Source organism: Panthera tigris, chromosome F3 (assembly GCF_018350195.1).
Source record: "Panthera tigris isolate Pti1 chromosome F3, P.tigris_Pti1_mat1.1, whole genome shotgun sequence".
NCBI classification, from domain to species: Eukaryota; Metazoa; Chordata; class Mammalia; order Carnivora; family Felidae; genus Panthera; species Panthera tigris.
In genome coordinates this window covers 8,911,305-8,929,219 of record NC_056678.1, presented here as the reverse complement: position 1 = coordinate 8,929,219, position 17,915 = coordinate 8,911,305, and the positions used below count along the sequence as shown (strand labels likewise).

Below are 17,915 nucleotides of genomic sequence, written 5' to 3'. Positions count from 1 at the left end.
AAAGACCGGTGATTTTGTATCCAAAGAACAGAAAGAGGAGAGGAACATCGTAGCTTGTGGGAATCCTCAAACCCAAGCGGCTGCTTTAGACATGGGCTGTGCAGTTTCAGAGGCCAGTCATGAGAATCATGGCAGTATATTCCGTAGACTATTTGCTCTCAGTTTCCCAAATTACAAAGAACAAGGATTAGATGCAAAAGAAAATAAATATGAGCTCCACAAAAAGCTTTCTAGTGGGACTTCGTAAGATGGGAATCATACCTCACTGACAATATAAGAGCTGTGGACACCAGATGACGGAACCAAGTGACTACCAGGGATCTTTACTCTGTGATTCTAACACAATCAACTGTAGATACTATTTTGGTAACACATCAGCATAAGTAAATTCCAGGCAAACGGTAAATTATGATAACCAAACTAAAAGTCCTTTAAGAAGACTTCTCTATCTGAACCTCTAACTGTTCTAATTAAATGCAATACTTACTGACTTTTATATGCCCAACTAGCCAGAGGCAGGGATCATGCCTTATTTATAAGCTTACAGCTTACTTCCCCTGAATAGAAATAGCTATGTTGAAAGAACTATCACCTATTGTTTTGAAACAAATAGATATTTCAAGAGTGAACTGACCTAAAGCCAAACTGTCACCATCTGAATTTGAATTTAGCCACAGATTACCTTAACTGTATTTGCTTTCAACGACTGCTAAACCCATTTTGCATTTGTTTTAAAGTGCCTTTCAGTATAATGCATGTGCCAGGTAAATACATTAATTGGATTAAAGATTTTACTTTTTATTTTCTCATATAATCTGATTTGACTGAATTTACCTTTCTGAAGTTTAGTTCAGGAATTTTTTGTTTTGGTTTTGGTTTTAGTTTTGGTTTGCTTATTTGTTGTTTGTTGTTAGTTCCCTTACTATTGTCATTTCCCCCTAAATTCTGGCTTTGTCATTTTCCTCCCATTTCTGTGATCTCACTAGATCCCCGTTTTGAACATTGTTCACCCTGGTTCATCCCCATTGCTGGGTGTCATCAAGTTGTTGACAAAATCACTCTTAGAACATTTTCCATCAAGTTTTTCACCTCCTTCTAAAAAATAATTATTATCTATTTTTTAGGGAGTATATATAATCTTTTTTAATTGGTACAAATATTTTCTAATATTTTAGTGGCACAGAGAGGTTAAGCCAAGGTCACACAGTAAGTGACAGAGCTAGAATTCAAAGTCCCAACGTTATGTATTAAGTCACTAGGCTATCCTCCTCTATCCACCTCACATTCCACCATGAAATAAAAGGCAGCATAGTATAGTATCAAGCAAATAATAGTTTTAAAGTTATTTGGGAACCATGCCGTCTCATTCCTGAAATGGCAACTTCACTGTAAAGTTTAGCAGTCTCTGAACTTCACAAAGACCCCATCACTTTACCTCAATAGCAAGAAACACAAAGCAGTGGCGACCAAAGCCATTCACAGGTAGGTCTCTTCTGTACTTGACAAAAGAAGAAATCAGAAGAGACTTTGCAACCAAGGCTACTCCAGCATAGAGTTGGTACTCATGAGAATTTGTTGAATGGAGGCTAGGTTCTTAGGCTGCTGTACCAGCACTATTTTATACAAAGCAGTGAAATCAATCTGCCACATGAAATTGCACCTACCCCAGTTTGAACTGTCCAAACGAAAGTGGCATTATGCCCCACCAAGCTTTAGTTCATGGTGATAATGTAATGGGCTATAATAGTGTCATAGAAGGAAATCTGGACCAATAGTGAATAAAAAAAGGGGGGGGGGAATCATTGTTGTGTCTCAGTGCCTCCGTTTCTTAATCCAAAAAATAACTGTATTGTTCACAGAATTCTAAGAATCTAATATACTTGTGTTAGGTGAAAAGTGTTCTGTGTAACAGTAACAAGTTATACAAGAATAAGAAATCAGTGTCACTATAAAACTCCTAGAAGGTAACCTAGGAGAAAATCTAGATGACTTCGGGTCCGGCAATGACACAAAAGGAAAAATCTGTGAACAAAAGAATTGATAAGCTGGGCTTCACTAAAATTAAAATTTTCTACTCTGCAAAAATCAATGTCAAGAAAATGAGAAGACAAGCCAAATCCTGAGAGAAAATATTTGCAAAAGAAACATCTGATAAAGGATTATTTTAAAAAATATGCAAAGAACTCGTAAAATTGAACAAAACGAAAACAACCCAGATTTTTAAAAAAATGGGCCAGGGCGCCTGGGGGGCTCAGTTGGTTGAGGGTCCGACTTCAGCTCAGGTCTGATCTCACCGTTCGTGGGTTTGAGCCCTGAGTCAGGCTCTGTGCTGACAGCTCAGAGCCTGGAGCTTGCTTCAGACTCTGTGTCTCCCTCTCTTTCTGCCCCTCCCCCACTCTCACTCTGTGTGTGTCTCTCTCTCAAAAATAAATAAACATTAAAAAAAAATTTAGGGGCGCCTGGGTGGCTCAGTCAGTTAAGCATCTGACTTTGGCTCAGGTCACGATCTCACAGTCTGTGAGTTCGAGCCCTGCTTCAGGCTCTGTGCTGACAGCTTAGAAACGAGTCTGCTTCCGATTCTGTGTCTCCCTCTCTCTTTGCCCTTCCCCCACTCACGCTCTGTCTCTCTCACTCTCAAAAATGAATAAATGTTAAAAATTTTTTTTTTTAATTTTTATAAATGGGCCAAAGACCCGAACAAACATCTCACCAAAGAGGACATGCAGATGGCAAATAAACACATGAAGAGATGCCTCCGGTATATATGCCATCAGGCAACGCAAGATAAAACAACAGCGAGATACTACTGTGCACCTATCAGAATGACCAGAATCCAGAACACTCATACCAAATTCTGGAGAAGATGTGCGGCAATAGGAGCTCTCTTTCATCGATGGTAGAAATGCAAATTGATACGGCCACTTCGGAAGATAGTTTGGCTGTTTTTTGCAAAATTACACACTCTCACAATACAATCCAACAGTTGCTCTCCTTGATACTTATCCAAAGGAACTGAAAACTCATCCATACAAAAGCCTGCACACTGACATGTATAGTCAGTGGCATAGCCTTATCCATAATTGCCAAACCTTGGAAGCAACCAACATATCCTTCAGCAAGTGGATGGATACATAAACTACTGTAGATCCAGACAATGGAAAATTATTCAGTGCTGAGAAGAAATGATCTATCAAGTCATGAAAAGACACAAAAGAAACTTAAGTGCATATTACTAAGTGAAAGAAGCCAACGTGAAAAGGCAACATGCTGTATGATGACAATTCCATGACATTTTGAGAAAGGCAAAACTATGGAGACAGTGAAAAGATCAGTGGCCACCAGGGATTAAGAGGAAAGAAGGAAGAAATGTGTGCAGCACAGAGAGTTTTTAGGGCAGTGAAACTACTCTGTGATGCTATAATGATGGATACATATCATTATAAATTTGTCTAAATCCAAAAAATACACACCACCAAAGGTGAACCCTAATATCAACTGTGGACTTTGGGTGATGATGATGTGTCAGTGTGGGCTCATCAATTGTAACAAATGTACCACTCTGGTGGGGGAGGTTGATAATGGAGATAGCTATGCATGTGTAGGGGTGGGGCTATGTGGTAAATCTCTGTACCTTCCACTTGATTTTGCTGTGTCTAAAGCTGCTCTAAAAATAAGGTATTGGAAAAGCAACATCAGTATTAGTTGTTAACTCAGTCTACGATGATTATGCTCAACCATGATCGTCATTTCTCTAATATGTCAGGTATGAAATTTGTACTATGAGGAGGCAGGTACATATAATTACAGTTTATAAATGTTCCAACATCAAATTTGTAATACTTGTATATTTGTCACTTGGGATATTCTGTATCCCTATTAAGTGTTCACAGCCAAATCCCATAGAGCACAGATGGCTTCCTGGACAGGTGACCCAGGCAGTCACAGGTCTCAATGCTTAGAAGGGTCATATGTTTGATTTAATGCTTTGCTGTCTCTGTCTTGAAATTCTCACTAGTATTTGAATAAGGGGACTTGCATTTTTATTTTGCACAAGACCTCACAAATTATGTAGCTGGTCCTGCCAGTGGGATAAAAGCTGAATCTGATGCTACCACGGGTGGGCGAGTTTGAGGAAAAGGCAGGCTCAGTGAAGGAAGCTCCTGCATCTGACTGTAGCACTGAATCCAAATCACAGGGACCTCAGAAATCATTCAGACCCACCTCTGATTTCAGTTGAAGAAATCGAGGTCTCCCTTCAGAACTTCAGCACTTTGCCCAAGTTCCCCCCGCTCATCAGCAGCATGTTTCCTGCATTCTGTCTAATGAATGACCTGCCCTGGAATAAGCAGATGTGGTTGCAGGACTGGCTTTGTGTCCCAGGTCACAGGTGTCCCTCATAATCTGCCTCCTACTGCTCTGTGGGTCACAGCTCCCGTTTCCTCGGTAACTTGTCTTCTCACAAAGCCCCTAAAATCAGTCACTGAGAAAATGGGCTGATCCTTACTGGTTTTTGTTTTCCTATTTATCCTCAAGTATTGACAGCCTGCTGGTGACCTTCAGACACAGGCTTTGGGCTCTGCACTGATGCTGCTTATTGGGAACACATTTACAGTGCTGTGTTATTTATCTATCAAAATGTTTCTGAAGGATGAGGACTCATTGATACATAATGTCTTGTTTGCAAGCATGACCTTGGGCATCAGATGTTAAATTACCAACCATGAATCTCACTTGCGGTGGTTAAGCACTGAAATGCCTTCTGCTCCGATCATTACTTTATGCTCCTCGCATACAAATCTGAGCGAATCCCAAAGTCACATCAAGTTGTCTGACTCAGGCTGTTGCCACTCATGTAAAATTAAACCACATATGACAGAAGGTAAAAGTGAGCCACAGGAATGGAAACAGGAAAATTTAATTGATGTCTGTATAGGAACTAGTCAACATCCACCTCCCTTATGGTCACGCTCAAAATCACTACTGAAAACGTTGGTATTCCTCTTTGTGCCTGTCTTCCAGTGCTGCCATAGTGATTAGGATATGCATTCTTATCGCAGTTTACGCCTGAGATTAATGTTACATCACTTGATATTTAATGTAAGGGCCTGTGGATAGTGTAATTCCATTTACAGACCACTCAATCCTTTTGCTATGGTTTAAAGCACTCTTCCCCATGTTATAAAAACTCCACGATACACTGTTATTAACTTAGGTATGAACATCAGTTGACTTTAAGTAATTTTTATTTTTTTAAATTTCTTTAATGTTTATTTATTTTTGAGAGACAGACAGAGACAGAGCATGAGTGGGGGAGGAGCAGAGAGAGAGGGAGACACAGAATCCGAAGCAGGTTCCAGGCTGTCAGCTATCAGCACAGAGCCTGATGCAGGGCTCAAACTCAAGAACCGTGAGATCATGACCTGAGCCGAAGTCGGACGCTTAACCTACTGAGCCACCCAGACACCCTGACTTAAAGTAATTTTTAAAAGAAACTAAAATAGTCTTTTATTTATGCACATATCAACAATGCCCTTTGCTTTTCTTTCTTTGCTGTGGGTCCAAGTTTCCATTTGGTATCATTTCCTTTTAGCTTGAAGAACTCAATTTTAGCCTAACTGGTATTGCAGAGGGGAGTTTACATCAGTTTACTGTAGACATGCCAGAAAGAAATTCTCAATTTTATTTATCTGATAATTAGTTTTTCACAAATATGATCTTGTTTATTTCTTTTTTTTTTTAATGTTTATTTTTGAGAGAGGGAGACAGAGGATCTGAAGTGGGCTCCTCACTGACAGCAGAGAGCCTGATGTGGGGCTTCAACTCACAATCTGGGAGATCATGACCTGAGCCCAAGTCAGACGCTTAACCGACTAAGCCACCCAGGCATCCCAAATATGGCCTTTTTTAATATATAATTTTAATATATATATTTAATATATATAATTTAATATATGATTTTATAATATATAATTTTATAATTGACAGGCTTTTTCCCCAGCACTTGAAAGGTATCATTCCATTTCAGTGTGGTCTCAACTGTTGACAACAACACATCAGCTATCTTAGAAGATTCTTATCACTTTTATCCAGGAATATGCTTCTTTTTCCTCTGACTTTAAGATTTCCTTTTAACCTTTGGATTTCAGCAGACGTGTCTGGATGTGGTTTTCATTCTGTCACTGACCAAAATTCTTGGACTGGTGGAAAACCAACTGTTTTAGACCAAACTTGCAAAATTTTCTGCCAAAGTTTCCTCACCAATATTTTCTTCTTCATTTTCTCTCTTCTCTCTGTCAAAGACTATAGTTAAAGTGTGTTAGACAGTTGAATACTGTCCTTCAGATCACTGTGAAATTGTTTATTTTTTTTTTAGTTTTTAAAATTTTTTTTAGCGTTTATTTATTTTTGAAACAGAGAGAGACAAAGCATGAACGGGGGAGGGTCAGAGAGAGGGAAACACAGAATCTGAAACAGGCTCCAGGCTCTGAGCTGTCAGCACAGAGCCCGACGCGGGGCTCAAACTCACGGACCGCGAGATCATGACCTGGGCCAAAGTCGGCCGCTTAAATGACTGAGCCACCCAGGTGCCCCGAAATTGTTTATTTTTAATCTTCTTTTTGTGTCTCATTTTAGGTGATTTCTACTGATTTGTCACCCAATACATTGCTTCTTCTGCTGTGTCTAGTCTGCTGTTAATCTCATCCCATATATATATATATATATATATATATATATATATATTAATTTCAGCTTTCATATTTTTAAGTTCTTATATTTCTATTTGGTTTGCCTTTTTTTACATTTTTCTTATTTTTTCCTTGAACCCCCCACTTCTTTATGATTATCTCTATCATCTCTGGTAGACTCTTTACATATTTATGATAGTTAATTTAACGTTTATTTATTTTTGAGACAGAGAGAGACAGAGCATGAACGGGGGAGGGTCAGAGAGAGGGAGACACAGAATCTGAAGCAGGCTCCAGGCTCTGAGCTGTCAGCACAGAGCCCGACGCGGGGCTCGAACTCACGGACCGCGAGATCATGACCTGAGCCGAAGTCGGCCGCTTAACCGACTGAGCCACCCAGGCGCCCCTATGATAGTTAATTTAAAGTAGTTGTCTGCTAATTGCAATATCAGTACTATTTGTGGGTCTGTTTCTATAAAATTATTTTCTTCTTGGCTAGGTCTAGTAATTTTTGATTGTTTAGTACATTGTCAATGTTTCAGTGTAACATCTTAGAGTTTGTTGTCTCCCTCCTAAGAGTACTGACTTTTGTACCAGTAGGCAGTTAAACTACTGGTGAATCATCTTGACCAAGGTGAAATTTGATTTCATGTTTCAGGAGTATATACCTATTTTTAATGTCTATAGTCTTAGAGCAAATATCTCAGTCTGGATACATAACATTTATTCCTAAGGGCAGAATTTAGAAGTTTTTAATGGGAAGTTGAAACAAGTTTATCAACATTCTCTAACCTGACAGGACTCAAATTTCAAAGCTGTTAGTAACAGGAAGCAGCTGAAATCCCTGCTAAACTCTTTCAGCTTCCAGCTGGTGCTTTCTCCTTGGGTTCTCTGGAGACTCAACCAGCACATGTGCAGTTCAGGGTCAAGCAAGGACTTGATGGGAGTTTACATCGTATTTTGCAGCTCCTCCTATCTCTCTTTTCTGGCATTTCTTTCTTCAACTTCCAGCTATCCCGGCCATTCCAACCTCTTTTTATGTTTATGGCTCCCCAGGCTGATAGGACTTTAACTTTCTGCCTCAGGTCTAGCCACCCATGAAATGCGGTTTGGAAAGTGCTCCTGTAGGAAAACGTTTACAAATGTTGACTTGACCAATGCCAGTTCCCTTATTTGAAGGGTTGGATGCCCTCAACGCCTGTCTGCTTTTGATTGTTTTCCAGTGATGAGAATTAAAAAAAAAAAAAAATGTTTCCAGGCTTTATAATTGTTATCAGCACAAGGGTTAGTTTTACACAAGCCTTTCTGCAATTATGAAGACCAGCGTGTCTCAGTTGAATTTTTAAACATGTGTTGTTATGTTGAACAAAATGATTTTTAAATAATTTTTTTAATGTTTATTTATTTTTTGGGAGACAGAGAGACAGAGTGGGGGAGGGGCAGAGAGAGAGGGAGACACAGAATTTGAAGCAGGCTCCCGGCTCTAAGTGTGTCAGCACAGAGCCCAACAAGGGGCTCGAACCCACAAAGTGCTGAATCATGACCTGGGCCAAAGTCAGATGCTCCAACTGACTCAGCCACCCAGGTGCCCCATAATTTTTAAATAAACAGATAAGGCTATGTGCCTCTCTCTACAAATAATAATAACAGTATTTACTCTGTGCCCTATTTCTTTTATAATTTTAACATATATGAACTTCTTTAATTCTCATGACAGGCCCAATGAGGTAGGTTCTATTATTGTAAGTTTACAACTGAGGAAACTAAAGCTCAGAAATTTTAGGTGACTTGTATAGGTTCATAAAGCTAATTACAGAGTTACTTCAGGGCACACGATTTCCACACTAGCCTCCCCCTCTCCCCCACCCCAGAAAACTGAGATGGCTTTGCATTTCAGTTGAGTGGACTGCCTCCCAGACTGGACTATAAACTCTCTCATGGGAATACCTTAACTATACCTTCTACCCACCAGTGCACATAGTACAGTCATAACCATTGTTACATCTTCCATTTTATAACCATTATCATATCTTGCACATCAGTAGGCTGATCTCCAATGCCTGAGCCTTTTGTCTCTCATATGAGTGAGGAAGATAATGCACTTTTAAATCCCTAGTAGGAAAAGAAAGCACCCTCCTAAAACTGGCATAATTACAATCCCTCATCTTTCAGCTCATCTACTTGAAAGAATAGACTGCATTATAATTCACAAATGTATAAATTAAGTGAAGCTAATATACAGAAAATAAAATTCATAAGATAACTGAACTTCACTTTTCCAAAGTACTTGAAGGGAAAAGCATCAATGTTCACACATGTTAGAGACATAAGAATGTTGAATAGAACAGTAGAGAATTATACCAATTAAATTAGAATTATACCCACATCATTTGAAGAGTTGAGAACCTCACTGAACTCTAAAAAAAGAAGAAAGAAAAGAAAACATGGCCAGTTTAATTCTATAGACTTGAACACCTGATTAGATGATAACTTACTATAATTAAACCTTCAAATAGTGAATTCATTCTAAGTCCAACTCATTTTCAGAAAAAAAAATACAAACCAAATGAGACAGAATCTTGTCACTACCAGCCATATTTGTGAGAAGGGAGATGTGGTTTTCTGGGCGAAGGTCCACTCTACCGAGAAAGTGTAGTGGGGATGTTATTTCCACTGACAAGGATGGGTTCTCCTTTCCCCAGTAACATAATGTTTCCTCTGTGTAACTTCTCCTTTATTCTCCATCTATGCTATTGGACATGTCTGCCCCAAAGCTCTAGCCACATAACCCAGGTCTGAGAAATTGGCCTCCTGATCAATGTAATTGATTTAGGAATGAGCTTGAGGCCCAAATAAATTGAAAGAGATATAATCCTGGGAATATGAACAAAACAATTGGTAAAGGGAAGCTTTCTTTCACTGATGTTGAGGGTAGAATGTAAACTTAGAACCAGTGGTGGCCATCCTGCCAACTTTTAGGGAGAGTCTGAGAATAAAAACCAATGCTTAGAAATACTATATTTCTAAGAGTCCTAATAACTTCATTTAAACCAGAATCCTGAAGCTCTGGAAGGTATACCTGAACTTTCAGTTATTTTAATCTTCTAATTGTCCTTAAGACATTTTCAGTTGAGTTGGTATTAAAAACTGGATGTTTGTGCTCCCAAAATTCATTGGTGAAGCTGTAACCCCAGTGTGGCTATATTTGGAAATGAAGCCTCTAAGGAAGTAACTAAGGTTAAATGAGGTCATAGGTTGGGACCCTGATCCAGCAGAACTGGTGTCCTACAAGAACAGATCTCAGAAAGCTCTTCTTTCTTCCCATCCATGCCCAGGAGAATGCACAAGGAAAGGCCATGTGAAGACACAGTGAGAAGGCCTACAAGCCAGGAAGAGAGCCCTTATCAGACACTGGATTTACTGGGACCTTGATCATAGACTTCTAGCCTCTAGAACTGTGAGAAAACAAATGTTTAAGCTACCAGGTCTCTGGTATTCTGTTATGGCAGCCTGAGTAGACTAATAGAGTTGGACTATTACTTAAAACTATGAGTCTCTATGTAATACAGGAAGTAGGAGTCCAAAGGCAGATTTGTATTGCAACCTTATCATGCCAGTTCACTCCATTAACAAAACTTCCCTTCAATTAAAACCCAAATGATTTCAAAGACCCCATAGTGGGATCAGCATGAGACCCGATTGAGACTGCAAATCCACTCAGTGCCAACAAAAGCCTCCTAAATGCACTTTAAAAATTCTCCTTTTACATTTCCAAGTGACTTACTTGCAAAACTTAAGGTTCCAATTAAATTTAAAGGGTTTTCCAATCACATGATTGGCACCAATTATTCATTTAATGAACATACATGTTAAGCCTAGGCTAATTACATTCCTCTCAAACCAGAGCCCTTCAGACTCAAGATTATTTCAACTTGACACAAAAAGGTAATACGGAAAATGGTAATCAAGAATTCTCTAATGCAGGATAAGCTCTCAGATGGACTTCAATTGATTTTGCAGGTTCTAAAATTCAAAAGAGCAAAGCTAACTAACCATTTAGCAGGTTACTCCTTTCTATCTTTTGAGGCATTAATAAAAAGAAAGAATCATATGAGAATACTTGGTAAAATATATAAATAGGTAAATGGATAAATGCATTTGTATGTATGTGCCCATGTGTGCCTGTGTGTGTGTGTGTGTGTGTGTGTGTGTGTGTGTGTGTGTGTATCCTTGAATGACACTCTTCTTCACCCTCAGGTTCTGATAGATTCTAATGAGGAAAGGGCACAAATGTGTTTCCTTCAAGAGTCTCAAGTATCTTTTTTCATACTTCCTCTCTGCTCCTTCTTCAGGTGACAGCTTTTGCTTTAGAGAAAATGGGATTTAATGGGTCAAATTGACTCCCACTGAGTTTTGCCACAAATAGGAACTTTATCTATATTATGACCCATAACATACAGGCCAAAGTACATCCTCAGTAAATGCTAAAACCACTTCTAACCCACTGGGAAGACAAGCGCAGTCCCCTGACACACTTTCACATCTAGTTAATGCACAGTGCCCACCAGAGAAGACACTGTTATAGGTTCAACGAAACACTCAGACCCAGAGGCCTCAGACTGAGCATCAAGTCCCCCTGGAGCAATTGTTCTCAAACTTGAGCATGCATCAGAATCACCTGGAAGGATCATTAAAACACATTGCTGCTCCCCAACCCTCCCCTTCCACCTGGGTTTCTAATTCAATAGTCCTTAGGTAAGACCCAGAATTTGAATTTTTAACCAGTTTCCTGGGGATAATAATGATGCTGGACTGGCAAACCACACTTTGAGAAACACGGACTAGAAGCTTTGGGACAGGAGATACAGCTTGCCAGTATGAAGACATCAAGTGTTCTTCCTGGGGGAGGCCTTATAGCTGGACACCCAGTTATCAGCAGTTACAAGGTTCACATCTGGCAGGTTTGAGAGGTATCTCAGCGTAGAAATCACATGCCTCACATCTTTTTAAAATGACTCTATAAACGTAGCTTCCCAGAACTCCCAAAAAAACATGTTGATTACTTGAGTCATCATCTAGAATCAAAATTATGGCTTCCAGCCAGGCATTTATAGGTCTCCCTGCCCGAGTACATTACTAATCAGGGGTCAATTTTACAATGTTGCCTAGTAACAAAGTTGACCCAAACCATCTTTATATGTTTCCAGGGAAACAACTGGAAGATAAGTGAAGGCCAAATTTTCGGGCAGAAGGGGAATGGACTGTTTTGTTTCCCCTGCCCACTGCACACATACCTCTATTCATACAATACTCCTGTTATAAAAGTTAAAATAAAAATGAAAATACTTATGTCCAAACTTTCCCCAATTCTTCGATATTGGTGTAGCTGAATGTTAAAGCCACCAGTTGGAATGACCAGGCCAATAAAAGAAGAAGCTGACTTGTTTTGTGCTTCCTCGATGTCATATCACCATACACATGACAGTGCACATCTTTTACGTGTTGTATATTACATCACAGGAAGCCTTTAAATCCCACGCCAAGGACACTTGCTAATCTCTAACCTGATATGTAAATAAGAAATACGTTTCTACTTCAGAGATTCTGTCATCAATTTTTTTCACCTCACTGCTATATGGACTGCTTCATTTTGTTAGGCTGCTTAGTGAAAAAGACTTTATACATAAAATATTTTAATCCTGACAATGAATGGAATTTTGAAAAGAAGCAACTCTTAGCCTAAAGAATTCTTACTTCCAGTCACATTCACCTAGGGATCTTTTTTTTTTAAGACCAATTAAATTAAAATGTCTGGATATGAGATCCACACACAGAATGTTCTTAAAACTCACCAGTCATTTCTGATGTGTAATCAGGGTTAAGCTCCTTTGATAGTAGAGTACATTCCCTAGAGAAAATTATTTTTCTTTCCTCTTGCCCTCCCTCCTCTTTTTTTTTTAAGTAGGAAAGGGGGTAAATGCCCCTCAAATTAGAGCCAAAGGAAAGAAAATATTGGAGTAGAGACAGATGTTCTAACTGTGTGCCGTGGTTAGCTGTTTAGGAGTCCTACTGATGTATCAGAAAGACCATTCTAAATCTTGGGACAGGTGGACTCTTCCTGTGTTAACAGTGTGATTATCAATATCATTAATATTGTTAATACTCTTTATATTAGGAAGTGAGGTTATAATGAAATAAAATGAAGAAATGAAGCAAAGCTAAAAAAATTATACAAACACAATGTTCCACGTTTCACTGAAAGAAGAAAGAAGAACTCATCCTCTATTAGTGAAAAAATATTTATTTTTTTTATTTCTTAAATGCAAAAGCAGCAAAGACTGGCCAGGTAGCTATCCATTTTCTCCCTTCCTGAGCACACACCTCAACCAGATTTTCCTGCCTTCCTATTTTTGGTTGTAGTGCTCTGACTGAGTTCTAGCCAGTGGAGTATGAACAGACATGATAAACACCACATCCAGGCCTGATTAATAAAAACTACTCATGCATGATTATAATGGTTAATTTTATGTGCTGACTTGGCTGGGCCACGATGCCCAGCTATGTGATCAAAAATTATTCTAGGGGCGCCTGGGTGGCTCAGTCGGTTAAGCGTCCGACTTCGGCTCAGGTCATGATCTCACGATCCGTGAGTTCAAGCCCCGTGTCGGACTCTGTGCTGACAGCTCAGAGCCTGGAGCCCGTTTCAGATTCTGTGTCTCCCTCTCTCTCTGACCCTCCCCCGTTCATGCTCTGTCTCTCTCTCTCTCTCTCAAAAATAAATAAACGTTAAAAAAAATTAAAAACAAAAGGATATGTGTATCAAAATGGTAAGACATGATATCCCAAATTGCATATTTACATAATAAGAACACAATCATCTTAAAAAAAAAATTATTCTAGATGTTTCTGGGAGAGTATTTTGGGAAGACATTTACATTTAAATTGGTACACTCTGAGTGAAGCAGATTACCCTCCATAGTATGGATAGGCCTCATCCAATCAGTCCAAGGCCTGAACAGAACAAAAGAGTGGCCTCCTCTGGGCAAGAGAGAATTCTACAGCATCAGCCTTTCTGTGGATCTCAAGCTTGTCATCCCACTCTGAATATTTTAGACTTGACAACTGTCTTAATTGTGTGACCCAACTCCTTAAAATAAATCTCTCTATAAATGTGTGTGTGTGTGTGTGTGTGTGTGTGTGTGTGTTCTCATGCACGCACCCTATTGGTTCCATTTCTCTGCAGAGCCCTGACTCATACTATGACTTTTTAGAAAGAACACTAAGAATCAAAGGAGAGTGAAAACAAAATGGTATGAGTTTGGTTTCCATGTCAGAAGTCCTCCTGACAACTGGAAACATCCACACTGAACGTGGGTTAGTGAGAAACCCTCATGGTGCTAAGCTACCAAGATCTGTGGGTTTGTTACAGCTGTAAGCATTACTTAATCTGGCTAATACAGCAGATGTTGAAACAGGAAGTATTATATCCTTGATTCTCTAACATTCTACAGCAATGATTCTCAAAGTTAGCTGCATATGAAAAAATGTTAACGTTTTAAAAGATAGTGGTGCTTAGTCTTCATTCCCAGAAATATATACTAATTAGTTTCTTAAATACAGCCTTAGAACTGGAATTTCCTAATGCTCTGCAGGTGATTCTGAAATGCAGCTAAGTTGAAGAACCACTGGTTCTTCAGGAACCAGGATGACAGAGACCAGACTTAAAACCAATATGGAAGAGAAGCCAAGAGAGTGAAAAGCTTAATGTAAGTGAACAGTGCGATGTGCTTGGCACACATCAAAGTTCTTGAGCTATATTATCATTGTTGTTGTTATTAATGGTAACAGGAGGAGATACCCATATGTCTCAACAAAACTACTTCATAATTATTATGATTCCCACGTTTTAAATGAGAGAACCAAAGCTCACACTGAAAGGCGAGGTAACTTGTTCAAAGTCACACAGCTAAGGGCAGAGCTACAGTTTAATTAGTGATCTGGCTGATCCCATAGTCCATACTCTGAAGTCTAAGCTGCAAAATCTCCTGTTAACCTGAAGAAAATGTCCTGATGAAGATAACCAAGAATCTCACTGTGCAACACACCGGTCAGCCTAGAACCACAGTTTAAAGATGATAGTAAAATCGTATCAGAGAGATGGGACCAAGTTGCTGGGTAATCTGCAAGCAGGTCCTACAAGAAATAGGTAAAAGAATATGTAAGACTTGGGTTTTTAAAAAGGCAAAATTAAATTGATGAGTAAAGAGAAAAAAATATTGGAAAAAGAAAACATGGCAGTGCCTTCAAATACTGGAGAAGTTAGGGGTGACTGGGTGGCTTGTAGGTTGAGCATCTGACTTCAGCTCAGGTCATAGGCTCACAATTCGTGGGTTTGAGCCCCACATCAGGCTCTAAGCCTGCTTCAGATCTGTGTCTTCCTCTCTCTGCCCCTTCTGCTCATTCTCTCCACTCCCCTCCTTCTTTCTCTCAAAAATAAATAAACATTAAAAAAAATTTTAATACTGGAGAAGTTATAATATGAAGGATGTTATTATGGTTATTACCAGATAAAATAAGCTTATTCTGCTTATCTATAAGGAGTTAAATCTCCAGGACATAAGTGAGATGTTACAAAAAAGAAAGTTCTAGTTGATATAAAGAACACTTTCCAATAACTAGTGCTATTCTAAAAAGAACAAGCAAGGTTGCTATGAAATTTTAATGAGAAAATATGTTTTGTAAAAGTGTATAAAATTCTGGGTATTTTTGTGTCTATTCTCACTCACGTTGGTGAGGTTCCATCCACTGAAACATTCAAGTAGATACTGAAATTGTGGTTCTGCACTAGAAGGAAACAAGACAGAAGATAATTAAGTCCCATTCCAATCCCGAGAGTCTAGTTTTCCATGGCTTGGACTCCCAAGGAAAGATGTCTTGTGAAATGCCTCATCTAGTGACTGGTGAACAGAACACACACACTACATTTACACGGTCTATGGTTTCCAACACCATTGGTAAGAACATACGGTCTCTTTCTTTCCATCACTTATGTTAAAAAGAAGGTTCACAGCAATACTCTGACCAGTTGTAGCTTGATGAAGACCTAACATGAGGCTAACTCTGGACTACTCTGACTCTCAATACCACAGAATTGAGAATTGAGATTACTAACTCTGGACTACTCTGAATCTCAATACCACAGAATTGTGGATAAAATACTTCCAGAGACAGAATGCAAGACCATGCATGTCTCTCTTCTCTAGAAGCTACCATGGTCAATCATTCCATTTCATTTCTGCATCTGTGCTTTGTCTCACCTTCTCCGGAACAAGCTTTTCAAACAGACCCACTACAGTTTTGAAGCCTGTGCAGTGTGTAGCAGGGCAGATGAAGCACAGTGTGACTTCAACAGAAGTTTTATTTGGAAATGACCTAGACCCCAAAATGTTGCTTGTGGTCCAGCACTTGAAGCAGAGTGGGGAACTGAGGAAAATGTACAATCTGGGAAAAATACATTTTAGATAGGTTCCTATAATTCAGGCAAAATTAAATGAAGGGGGCTTAAATTATTCCAAAACTTCAAGCAATTCTGCTAAAAAGACATATGTAGCCAATATAACAACTATCTTAAGGTATAACATACCTGATTTCATTGCTAATATCATAAGAACTTTAACAAATCCTAAAACTCTGTGCTCTCTTTCCTCTCTCATAAAATGGACAGGTCACCTGAGGGCAGGGAGGATTCTTCTCTCATATTTAGCACTGTGCCCCCAGCACCTGGACCACGGTATCTGCTCCACAAAGACCCACTGAATGAATGAATGAATAAATGAATGAATGAGCAGGCTTTGAATGTGAAATGCGTGATGTGCCTTTTAGAGAAATATTCCAGGCCTCTGAGTGACTATGATATTTCCACCAAGCTTCTTTTTAAGCATATGACTTATTTAGCACCTTAAAGTTCATGTTGACAGAGAAGGTGAAAGTACGCACACTCCTTGGAGATCAGTTATTTCTGACTTGTTAGGTACTGATAACAGCAGTGATAACAGTCCAGCCTGAGCTGGATATAAACAAGAGCTGTATGCCAACTTCCCAATTGCAGTTTCCATGTTGCGTCGGCTCTGTTTTGCTGCCACTGAGAAAAGAGTGCCATTTAGTGGTGGTTAGAGTTAGGGAAAAATGGGTCCACTGTGCTAAACATATAAAATCTCCTCTAGGTTTTAATGCAATGGCCCTCAACACTTGGGTTACAGCCAGGAGAAAGTTTGCAGGTGTCCAACAGGGCACTGATTCATCCACAAGGACAGCCCAGTGGCTACATTTCAAACTAAGAGTGATGGAGGAAAGAGTGCCCCAAGTCCCTCATAATCCCCTCACACACCTTCTTGTAAAAGAGGCTGCTAGCCAAATGAAGACGCTGCCTCAGAAACAGAAAGCGAGAAGGAGGAAACCCATCCTATTCTCTAGGTGAAAAACTGAAATGTTTTGCAGGAATGTCAAAATCTCCTCCAAAATGTACGAAATAATGTGCTTCCTACTGTCACAGTGTGTAGGTACCGTGAGAGGGGCCGGAGAAGGCTTGGGTCCTTATCTGTGAGCACTTCCTCCCGGCATGCTATGGAAAAGGCAAGCCTCGCAGAGTCTGGTCCTTAGCATGATATGATCCATCTCCATCTAAAAAGTTAAGAGTGCTTCCCATTCTTCAACTGTGCAGTGAACCTTAGCTGAAAGCCTACCAGTGGTCAGGCATTGTAGTAGGCATGAGGCACATAATGAGTTAGTCGGGTGCCATGGGGCAGAGGCAGGAGATAATCAACGGTGAATTACTGAATGACCTAAAAACCATTCTATCACATAACACTCGCGGCCAGTGTTAAGAAGAACAAGGTACCAGGAATTTGCATAACAGGGAAATATGACCTGGTTACTTGAATGAGGTGACGTTTGAGCCGAATACTGAAAGGTAAGCAGGAAGTGATTGGAGAAAGCCGTCTTCACGCTTGAGAGGAAAAGCAAACAATTACTTTTCGAAACTCTTCACATTAACAACTTATTCACCATGTAGTTTTTGCGTTGCTTTTTTTTGTTAAATATTAGATTTCAAGAGTTTTAGAAACCACACTGTAATTGCAAATAGGCTTTATTTGCCCAGATGACACCATCACAAATTATCACCTTTTCACGTTACTTATGTGGGCCTTCAAATGCACAAGGACGTGTGGG

General features: G+C 39.5%; 1 protein-coding gene across 6 annotated transcripts in view; it reads right to left on the bottom strand.

The window, feature by feature from the left end:
- The window catches only part of RGS7 (regulator of G protein signaling 7), a 516,778-nt gene that overhangs the window by 371,960 nt on the left and 126,903 nt on the right, over nucleotides 1-17,915 (bottom strand). The window lies entirely within an intron of this gene.